This window comes from Camponotus vicinus, unplaced genomic scaffold (assembly GCF_025532165.1).
Source record: "Camponotus vicinus isolate PSW18456_S1 unplaced genomic scaffold, iyCamVici1.0 SCAF_2, whole genome shotgun sequence".
Classification (NCBI taxonomy): Eukaryota; Metazoa; Arthropoda; class Insecta; order Hymenoptera; family Formicidae; genus Camponotus; species Camponotus vicinus.
This window is the reverse complement of record NW_028141956.1, coordinates 5599233-5610739: the sequence shown is the minus strand read 5'-3', so window position 1 is coordinate 5610739 and position 11507 is coordinate 5599233. Positions and strand designations below refer to the sequence as shown.

Sequence of the window (11507 nt, the reverse complement as noted above, 5' to 3'; positions counted from 1 at the left end):
AGAGAGAGAGAGAGAGAGAGAGAGAGAGATTCCCTCATTAAGATTTCAATTGTCACACATTATATTGAATTATAACGCCAGAACTAAATAAATGTAAATTTTTTTACGTAATACATTGGAACAAACTAATTTTCTTTCGTATACTATTTACATTTCATAGCATAAATTATTAAAATATATCAAAAATTTTCTTTTCAGCTCGAATATAAATTTTGATCATTTGCCGTTTCAGGATCTATTTTTTTCTTTGAAAATATCTTATAAATACACGTATATCAAATTGTGCATACATTTAGTGTGAAACAAAATGAAATAAAGTTTCCGATATATTTACTAATCTGTATTATCAAATGGATTATGATATACAAAAAAACTAATTTATTTCGAAAAATTCATTTATTATATATAAATATGTATATTATATTTCGGATATAATTTATTTATAATATTCCGTAAAGAGAGAGAGATGCAAAATAAATTTACATAACTTTATATAATTTTTCATTCTTAATACAAAATGTGCAAATTCAATATAATTGTGAAACAAAATCTAATATTGCACTATTACGAGAAAAATAACTTTTTTTACGTTTCTGTAAAAATATTAGTTGTTTCAAGGCATTTCTATATTATGTAAGACTTGTACAACAAACACACATATTATTAGACTAATGATACTATTGTTGCGAAAAGCACCCATAATCTCTTACACGATTCATTTTTCAAGGACAATTTGTGTTTCAATGTACTATCACGGTTGCATAGCCAATATGTCATAATTAATGTCGACATTATAATATACATTTAATTTAATTCAACAATTATTTTACCCACATATATTAGTAACATTTAAAATTATAAAAAAATATTATGTATTAAAAAATTAGTATCGTAACAATGTTATTATCAAATGATGATTAATTATAAATTAGGCACAGTTAACAGATAATCAGTGTAAAACAGATACTTTACGCTCGTAAAGTTCAATTTAAAAAAGAAAAACAGATATTTTATGCTCGTAAAATTCAGTTAAAACGTAATTAATAAACCTTGAATTATGCGCAGGTATTATAGAAGATTCATAATTCATGATAATTGTATACATAACATAACATAACAAGATATTTATGATAATTGCATATGTAACATGTGAGACCAACTTCAATATCGCGAATAAGAAAAATAATGAAAAAAGTTCATATAAATATGTGTCTTATTTGATCTTGTTTTAAAATTATAACTATTCTTGTGGTCATGTTATAAAACATGTATGTTATAAAACATTCTAAATAATAAGTTGTCATAATTACTAGTTAATATTTAGTTTTTTTGTAAATCACAGTGTCTTTATACAGTTCATGTATGTTTTTTATGTAATTATCTTATCTACTATTACTCTGCACATTTTACATCTTCGTCGACTGATTCTCCTTCATTACTTTTGCAATCAGTTTTTTATGTTATATACAGTGCTCGTGACCAATATATGCACATAATGGTTTTCTCTATAAAATTATAAATTTATCGATTTATTTATCAAGAAATCGCACACACATGAAATTTTTATAAAACTTTTATACAAAATTAAGAAGTTGCGTAAAAAAATAACTAACTTCATTAATGCCAAATTTATCTGAAAATTCTTTTTCTAAAATATGCTAGTCTGGAATCTTTTACGTGACACATCTTAAATAAGCGCATCTTATTACTTAAGCTTAGTTCAAGGACAATGAAAGTATACATTGTTCATAAGATTTGTCGGCAGAACAAGACCAGGATGCAACGTTTAAAACAGGTTTTGCGAGATTTGTTATGACCATGTATATTCACGGAGGAAAAGATGGAAAATAAGAAGGAAGGGTTTACGTTATACGCATCGCGGGAGCTGGTTTTTGATAGATGGATACAATATAGAGTGCTCAGCCATCGTCTACCATCTCTTACCACTGTCCTACCACCGTCATTTGAGACACATCGCGCGCCGCAGCAAATCTGATATAAGCACATGAATCAGTCATTTGTACGCCAGATTCGAGTCAGTCGACACGACGCGCTGATAAGAGGTTAATTTTTTATTTACAATTTTAATCACGCTTTAATTATAAACGGATCGCCAGGTATTTGCTTAATTTATTATCCGGTTATTCGAGTGTTTGATCCGGTAGTATGTGTGGTGTATAAATATATTATACAATTGTATAAAAGTTTCCAATTTAAACTTCTCCAAATTTATAAAAATTTCCAATAACGAATAGTGGAAATATACCGGCAGAAATAGCAAATCGTCGAAATCTTCATTATGCAGTGAGTGATTCCCTTGTTCATTAATACAAGTAAATCGAATTCGCAAGAATAATGTAAAGTAGTGTCAAAGAATAAAAAAGTGTAAATTAGGAAAAAAAAAATTTCGTTTCCTATCGAAATATTTGCATACAATAAAAATTAACTATGTATAACAATGACGTATCATTTTGAAAACATGCAAATTTTCGACTCAATTTCTTTAAATAAATCTTATGTCTCTGTCTTCTTTGATACGCACCTTTTCCTATTTTTATTATAATATTATTATACAATAAATAAATAGATATATATAACATATATATAATATATATATATATGTTTGTATGTATATTTTTATATAATTTATATATAATTTATATAATTGTTACTTTTTACTCTTCCTTTTTTTTTAATAGACAAAAAATTGCTTTTAATATTAGAATTACCAGATGAATTAAAAAATAGTAAATAGTAAGTAAAAAATACTAGTATTAAATGTGTGATATCTATTTATTTATTATATAATAATATTATAATAAAAATAGGAAAAGGTGCGTATCAAAGAAGACAGAGACATATATATATATATATATATATATATATATATATATATATATATATATATATATAAACATTTACTTATTTATTTATTTATTTATATATATTTATACATTCTTGAGTGTGATTTATATATTATATAATTTTTACTTTTTATTCTCTCTCTCTTAAAATAGATAAAAAATTGTTTTTAATATTAAAATTGCTAGATTATTATTCGGAAAAATATATATTATACATTATAAATCTCTCTATTCTACATTTAAATATCTCGAACAAAACATTACATTCGGGTGACATAGGCTATTATTTTGATTTAGTTTATCGGATTCTAGTTTCCCGGTCACAAAGTAAATAGTTAAATTTGAGACAAAGAAATCGATGTCGATTTATGATTGGTCAAATATATCGCACGATTCAAGCTCTTCTTAGATTACTAATAAACTGGATATTACTTTCGGAAAAAAATTATTGTTCGACTAAACTATGCCGGGAACACGTGTATTCGACTTTTATCACAATCGAAAGTCTCGCGCAGTAAATGAGTTATTGTTCAATATATTTAAAGATTTCTTTGCGTGATCTCAAAAGTGATCTGTTTGTGCGTTTTGAATATGTTACTTGAATAAACTATTTCGGATTTACTCAGACTCCAATTATCTTATCTTGTCCAGTGTATCGGCCAACAAATACATATTTTTAATGTGGGTGTGCAAAAACGGACATATTACTTTTAATTCATCTATACAGATGAAATAAAAATAATGATGAATCAAAAATACTAAATAAAAGTATTAAATATGATATTCATTTATTCAAATGATAAAAGATTACTTTAGTACATAAAAGTAAATAGTAATTGATAGTTGTAATTGATAGATTACAGACTACGCGAAAGAGGCTACGACAGAGATTGATAGATTACAAACTACTATGAAATAATTAAATATACATACTATTAGAGGTTAATAAAAACAGGAAAATATGCATATCAAAGAAGACAGTGACGTAAGATTTGTTTTAAGGAATTTGATCGAATATTTACAAATTTTTAATCATTTTAAAATCAATCATGCAATATTAAAATGATTGCATGAGTGTATATAATTGATTTTAAATATGTGTAAATATTTAGATAGGAAACAAATTGCGTGTTTTTGTTCTTTTTCCTAATTTACATTCATACATTATATAAATAAAATGAAAGTAAAATATGAAAGTTTATATTATTCTAATGTGTAATTAGAAATTGTTTAGTATATCATTAATTTTATATATTTTGTAAAATATATAAAAAAGCCTATAACATACATATAATATTTAAATTTCTAAAATAAAAAGTCTTTATATTTACTTGTCATTCAGTCATAAATAGTATTATATAGTTTGGCATGATAATATTAAGAGATTAAACATCCTTTCATGTCTACATTAATTTAACATATACTAATAGAAACTTGCTTAACTTGCTTTCAGTGTAAAATTAGATATTATTATTCACAAATATATAATCTTTCGCGATCTATGTATCTATATATTTTATGTATTGCATTAAAATTACATAAAACTCGATAAATTACAAAAGTCAAAACATATCAAGCGCAGAATTCAACAAGACTTATTTTCTCTAAATTGCGCAGCAACAAATATTTTTCGTTCTCTCATTTTAATCAATTTAATCAAAACTTTAATATCAATTATCTATACTTATTATTAGCATGAATTTTTCCTTTTTTTTAATGAGTCATTATTAAGAAACGAATTTCTTTAACATACACGCACATTATTAGATCTAAATTATATTAATTAAATTATAGTTAACCTAGATTTAGTTTGTTCCATTATTCATAACATAAGACACACACTTTTATCCTTTAGCATTCTTTTTTACAATACACCTCTCTTATATTTTTATCTTTTTTAGTTTCTTATTATCGCTGTCATACCAAGTTATAACTTGCTATGTAATAAATATTAATTATATAAACGAGAAAAAAAAATAGATAATCGATACGTTGAAACATTGTTGAATATACTTAAGAAATGCATTCGTTTCAAGCAAAATAATTCTTGCAAATAAATTAACATTGTACGAAAGGTTACTGCAGGTAGGGAACTCGTCGACCTTGCGAAAAGATTCAATGTATTCGCGAAAGACTAAAACGCAACACATCCGTCATCGAGAAATAAAGATTCTTATATATATAAGATCGGTAAATTATTAACAATTTTATACTTTCTATACAAATAATAAAAAGACTTTTAAGAATATAATCAAATCAATTGAAATAAAAAAATAGTAAGAGTTAAGTGCAGTTCAGGCGCGAATATATTTTATTGTAAATATATTGTATAAATGGCAGTATACCAAAATAGCGATAGAAAAGGAACCGAAAGGAACACTGTTATTTGTACTAATAATAATTATATATTTATAATAAAAAATATTCCCCCCCAATAAATTATTCATACCTGAATTTCTACGCTAAACTCTTATTGCTATTTTTTATCTCAATTTAATTATATTAATATTTTCTCTTACACATTTTTTCAGAAACATAAAAAAACAAGAATATAATTTTATGAAATTTATTTATTTAAAAAAATATTTCTCAGCAATTTAGTGAGATGTTCAAAATTGTATCTTCTCAATATAGCAATATAATCATTTCTTTAGCATTTTATTAATATTTTTCAGAGAATTCAATTTACTCAAGAAAAATAAACATTCAATTTCATTAATGGAAAAAAAAAACATTAAACTATTAAAATTTTAAAATATCGTCCTATAATATTGATAAACTGATAATTATCAGATATCAATAAAAAATTAAAAACAAACAGTTGGAAATGGAAAACTGCAAACATAATGTGCAAACAATTGGAAAACTGCAAATAATTGGAATTTAAATTATTTAATAAAGCGTCGATTTCACGAGAGCGGTAATAAATTATAATAGACTTATAATTATCTTAATAGTAGACTTATAATTACCTTTTATAAGTACCTTAAAACTAAATATTTCTTTTTTTTAAATGATTCCGAAAATTTATAGCTGTTATAATTGTTTATAATTTTAAATATATGACTAATGTTTAAATTTTAATTTGTTTTTCAACACATTAAAATGTACATATATAAATAATTAGGAAAATATTTATATTCTTTGACGCGTTAAAATATTTCATTGTACTTTTATATGATTTATGGGCTATAATTTTATATAATATGAATAGCATTGCCAATTGTGAGGAAGATATCTCGATTTTGTTATAATTATTTATTAATTATGTAAAAAAATGTAATGCATTGCATCGCTATGTATTATGTTAATGATAAGTAACGTTTTAGAAAATATTAGTATCTCCACTCGCAATGATTTCTGATTCGAATAAAAATATATATCAAAGCACAAAATAGAAGATTATATACATTATGTTTGTATTATATATTATGTGTGTATTAGAGAAAAAAATTTTTATTTCTGACGTGTTGAAATATTTCATTCCAACTTTCACGTGGATAATATTCTACAATTTCATGTAATATGAATAATATTACCAATTTTGATCTCTCGACTTCGTCATAGTTAATTACTATTACATAAGAAACGTAATACATTTCATTACTATGTATTATCTTAATGCCGTAACGATAATTGTTCTAGAAAATATTAATAGTGCCTCAACTCACAATGATGTGTAACTTAAATAAAATATATATCAAAGTAACCAAAAAGAAGACGATACAGTATATCTGTATTGCATATTATGCCAATTTTGATCTTTCGACTTCGTCTATATCTGTATTGCATATATTATGCAATATATAATTCGTGTCTTTCTTAATCTAATTGCAATGTAAATTTAAGTATTGCATTTTTCTTTACAATCATACTTTTTAATTTCTGTTATTCTAAGTATTTTATATAACTTCTTGTAGACGATATAATTTTATCTTACCATTGCATAATATATGCAATACAGATATAGACGAAGTCGAAAGATCAAAATTGGTAAGATAAAATTATATCGTTTACAAGAAGTTATATAAAATACTTAGAATAACAGAAATTAAAAAGTATGATTGTAAAGGAAAATGCAATACTTAAATTTACATTGCAATTAGATTAAGAAAGACACGAATTATACACTAACAACGATCAATATAATATTATACGACATTGGTCATGTTGCATATTAAATAGTAGAGAAAGGTAATACGATTGCAAACAAACATTGCATTATTAGAAGATTAGAATCTATCTATCTATCTTATTTGTCTATTTATCTTGTGATTTTCTTCGGAAATTTGCTAATGTTGAAAAGTTATGTTGAATTATTTATATAATTATTTATATATTATATTATTTATATTTATATTATGTTGAATTATTTATAAAATTATTTATATAAATTTTTTATATTTTTTAAAGTTCTTTAAAAAAACATTAATAATCAGATTAATAATAATCAGATCACAATAGAATAAATATGTAATAAATCAGAATAAGATCAGAATAAATACAAATCTCTTTCTAATAACCCAGATAACATGCATGTCTAAAAAATATTTCACAGATATTTTAAAGATTCTTCATGATATTTTTAAACATTTCTAAGATGTCTCTAGACAGCTTAATATTTTTTATGGATTCAAATAATACTATTTAATCCAATAATATGTGATATGATACGTGATAATGCATATTTAGCTATTAATTTTGAAAATAAATAAATATTTGGTTGTTACAACATATTTAATTTCCTATTTAATTTATACTAAATTATCTACACGACATAACGATACATTTATCATTCTTGTTGCGATATAAATGTCATCGAATAGCGAGAATTTTCATTCTTTGCAATATAAATTTGAAGAGAAACATAGTAACATAATGTTATTATATTGCAGATAAACAAAAAGGAAATTGCAGAATCTGATTGAAGCAACAATTACTAAAAATCACAGGAACTTTTGAAAAAACATAGTGTACGTACGATTGAAATTCGAATCGACTTATAAAAGAGGAGCTAATTTTAGATAAGAATGTTGCAGAAGTAAATACGGTAATAATGAATACGGTGATATGCAAATGCATGATATGTAAAATATACAACATGTAGAATAAAATGAATTTTATATGAGAAATCGCTTTACTAAATAACATATTAAAATAAATTAGAGACTGGTACGTGTATGTAGATATGTAGCAATAATGTAAATATATGGTATATAGATAAATTGCAAAATACTTTATTTTGAGAAGTGTAAAAATTAGAAGAAAATTATAAATTATATTTCGCGTTATCGCATTCACGATTATTAAACGAGCCACGAAAATATTTCGAAGGACTCGACATCAATCGTTTAATTACAATTATAACAAAGCATTCGCATCGTAGATGTATCATTGCAAATATATTGCATATAAATAATTCTAATTGTAAATCGAACAGACGGTTTTTTGCGGTTTTTTACAGTTTTTATCTCCTGCACCGATAAACGTGGATTGGGGGAGATACAAGAAAAATGCATAGCAGATAGAGACCAACAAACAGAAGATTCTCTCAGTAGGCCAATAAAATTGCATAAGCCATGTTGCAATATAAGTCAGCCACGTTAAAGACCCAAATGATCGACATCCAATTCAAGAATCTGTCGTATGAGGTCCAGATCGGATATCGCGGAAAAAAGAAGCAGATTTTAAAGGGCCTGGATGGACTTTTCAAATCTGGAGAATTGACTGCCGTCATGGGACCGTCCGGTGCCGGCAAGTCCACATTGCTCAACATCCTGAGTGGATTTCAGCAAGGACGATTGACTGGAATGATCGATTACATTGATAACGAGAGTAAACAAAATTTAAACAGATATAAAAAGCAATCGTGTTACATCCAGCAGATGGATTGCCTATATGGTCTGTTCACCGTCCAAGAGAGCATGATGATAGCGGCCTCTTTGAAAATTGGTAATGTGACGCATACGTTCAGGCAGATATTGACCGACAACATCCTGGAAACGCTGAATCTAATAAAGACAAAGAATACAATGGTCAACCGGCTCAGTGGAGGACAGAAGAAGAGGCTTAGCATTGCCCTGGAACTGATTGGTAACCCGTCGATAATGTTCCTGGACGAGCCGACTACCGGCCTGGACTCACTGGCATCCTTGCAGTGCATCTCCGCGTTGCAGACTCTAGCGAAAAATGGCAGAACAGTCATTTGCACTATCCATCAGCCTAGTGCTGCGATTTATCAAATGTTTGACCATATCTACCTGATAGCCGATGGTCAATGTATGTACGCTGATACGTCCGCCAACACGGTAAGCTATTTCGCCCAGCAGGGCTTTCAATGTCCCAAATATCACAATCCTGCGGATTACATGTTGGAAGTAGTCAATAGGGAATATGGAAATTACGATAGCCAGCTGATTGCGGCGGCCAAACATTGTTGCCAGAGAGACATAACGCCCGTAAAACTGCGCATCATCAAAGAAGAGTTTTTGGACGAAAACACAAAAGTGAATTCAATGATGAAACAGCCTTCCGAGATAATGAAATTCCTGGTAATTTTACATCGTTCCGTGCTGCTATTACGTCGAGATTGGATGACGACTCACCTCAAAGCGATTCTTCACTTACTCGTGGCTATTCTGTTGGGTTTGGTATTCACACACGCTGGCGATGATGCCAGCAAGACTATTAACAATATAAGTTACCTGTTTGTAAGCTTATTGTACATGATATTCACCACTATGATACCGGCTGTATTGACATTTCCTTTGGAGATAGCCATCCTGAAGAAGGAGCGCTTTAACAATTGGTACCAACTGAAGACTTATTATATGGCCACATTGGTGACCACTTTGCCGTTACAGATATTTTTCAGTTTCATTTATTCGAGCATCTCTTATGTGTTAAGCAGCCAACCTATGGAATGGAATCGGTTCTTCATGTTTCTACTCATCGTAGCCTTGACGTGTTTTGCTTCGGAGGCTATAGGCCTAGGTCTGGGTACAACTTTCAATCCCACTAATGGCACATTCTTAGGATCTATTATCATTAGCATAATGTTGTGTCTAGCTGGTTATCTGATCTTCTTCAATCATATGCCGGTAGTTCTTTATTATATCAGCTATATCAACTACTTCAGATATTCCTTCGAAGGTATAATACAGGCGCTTTATGGCTTTCATCGAGAGAGTTTACGTTGTCCGAGCCATGTAGACTATTGCCATTTTCGGGTGCCGTCAATGATATTAGAGGAGTTATCTATGTCAAAATCCATGTTTTGGATCGACGTTACCGTGTTGTTCGGCTGGTTCGTGATTATTCGAATTATAGTTTATGTATCGTTAAAAAGAACATTGTCGAAAATATGATAAATATCCGTGTTATTGTTAAGATAAGAATTAGCAACTCTTCGTGAAACAATGCGATTTCTTTGGCTTCTTAACAACATCTTGTTTTCGTACACGAATCACCGATAAGGAATGTCGTTATGAAACATGATATTTTGTAATGTAGAATGTGCAGAATATGTCAAATATTCAAAATAACAATTTCAATATGGCTGTGACCCCAATATATTATATTATATATTATAATATAATATAATATATAAATTATAATTAAATTATCGTTTTTTTCGTAATCAATTATCTATTAAGATTTAAAGATATTGTAGAAAATAGTGATAGCTTCTAACAAATAGAATCAAGATATCAGTTATAAGAAGGAATTCTTGTGCAATTTACGTAGAATAGAAGGTAAAAGTAAAGCCTACAATTGTATCAATTTCTTTTTTAACTAATCAACTCTGCGAGGAAAGATGGAAGATGTAGTATAAAAAATGAATTATAATTATGTTACAAACGCCATATGGACGATACTATTTTCACATTTATATTAAATTCGACAAATGCTTCGATAAATGCTGTGTAATAGTAGACATTGTATTTCATGTGATTATAAAAGAAAATTTAATACGTTTCAATATATATGTATATATATAATTTATAATATAATCTCTTTTTCCAGTTTTACGTTAGTAATTGTTCTAAAATTAATATAGAGATTTAGATCAATTGTACACACTTAAAAATCATGTCACACCTTATCAAATTGTAAATAATTTTCAAATATTAGATAACATTGATCTAAAAGAATGCTTTTGCTACCATTCAATGCAGTTTAACGAAAAAATATTCAGATATTTTATTTGATTCATAAATAAATTTATAAATATGCTATCATCTCCATCTTTATATCCGCAATTGCATATGAGAACATGTCGCGAATCACAATTATTTTGCCTCTACTTATTAATATCATATATTAGAATATAATGCAAGTAGATTTATGCACAATGCCAAAGTCATTATTAAGTATATATACTTTATTGTATGATAAAAAATGCAATTAAAGTATATATACTTAAGTATATATACTTTATTGTATGATAAAAAATGCAATTAAACAAAAAAATGTCTAATTAAACATATTTTATGAGAGAAATGAGATTTTGAAGATAAAATAAATTTTCATATTGAATCTCAATTCTATATATACATATGTATATAATAATTATCTCAATAATTTTTTATACGGATAAATCTATGTTCTCTTTTAAACAATCATCTTCGATTAAATAAAGTT

At 27.0% G+C, this 11507-nt stretch overlaps 1 pseudogene across 7 annotated transcripts; it reads left to right on the top strand.

The window, feature by feature from the left end:
- The first annotated feature begins 1662 nt into the window (after window positions 1-1662).
- On the top strand, window positions 1663-11357 carry LOC145967352 (ATP-binding cassette sub-family G member 1 pseudogene; annotated as a pseudogene). Of its 7 annotated transcripts, none has more exons than XR_014437361.1 (3): window positions 1663-2063; window positions 7760-7837; window positions 8329-11357. The product of XR_014437361.1 is annotated as an ATP-binding cassette sub-family G member 1 pseudogene, transcript variant X5 (transcript). The 7 variants fall into 7 exon arrangements; XR_014437359.1 differs by having other exon boundaries at window positions 7760-7914; XR_014437362.1 differs by having other exon boundaries at window positions 1663-2304.
- The last annotated feature ends 150 nt before the right edge of the window (window positions 11358-11507 follow it).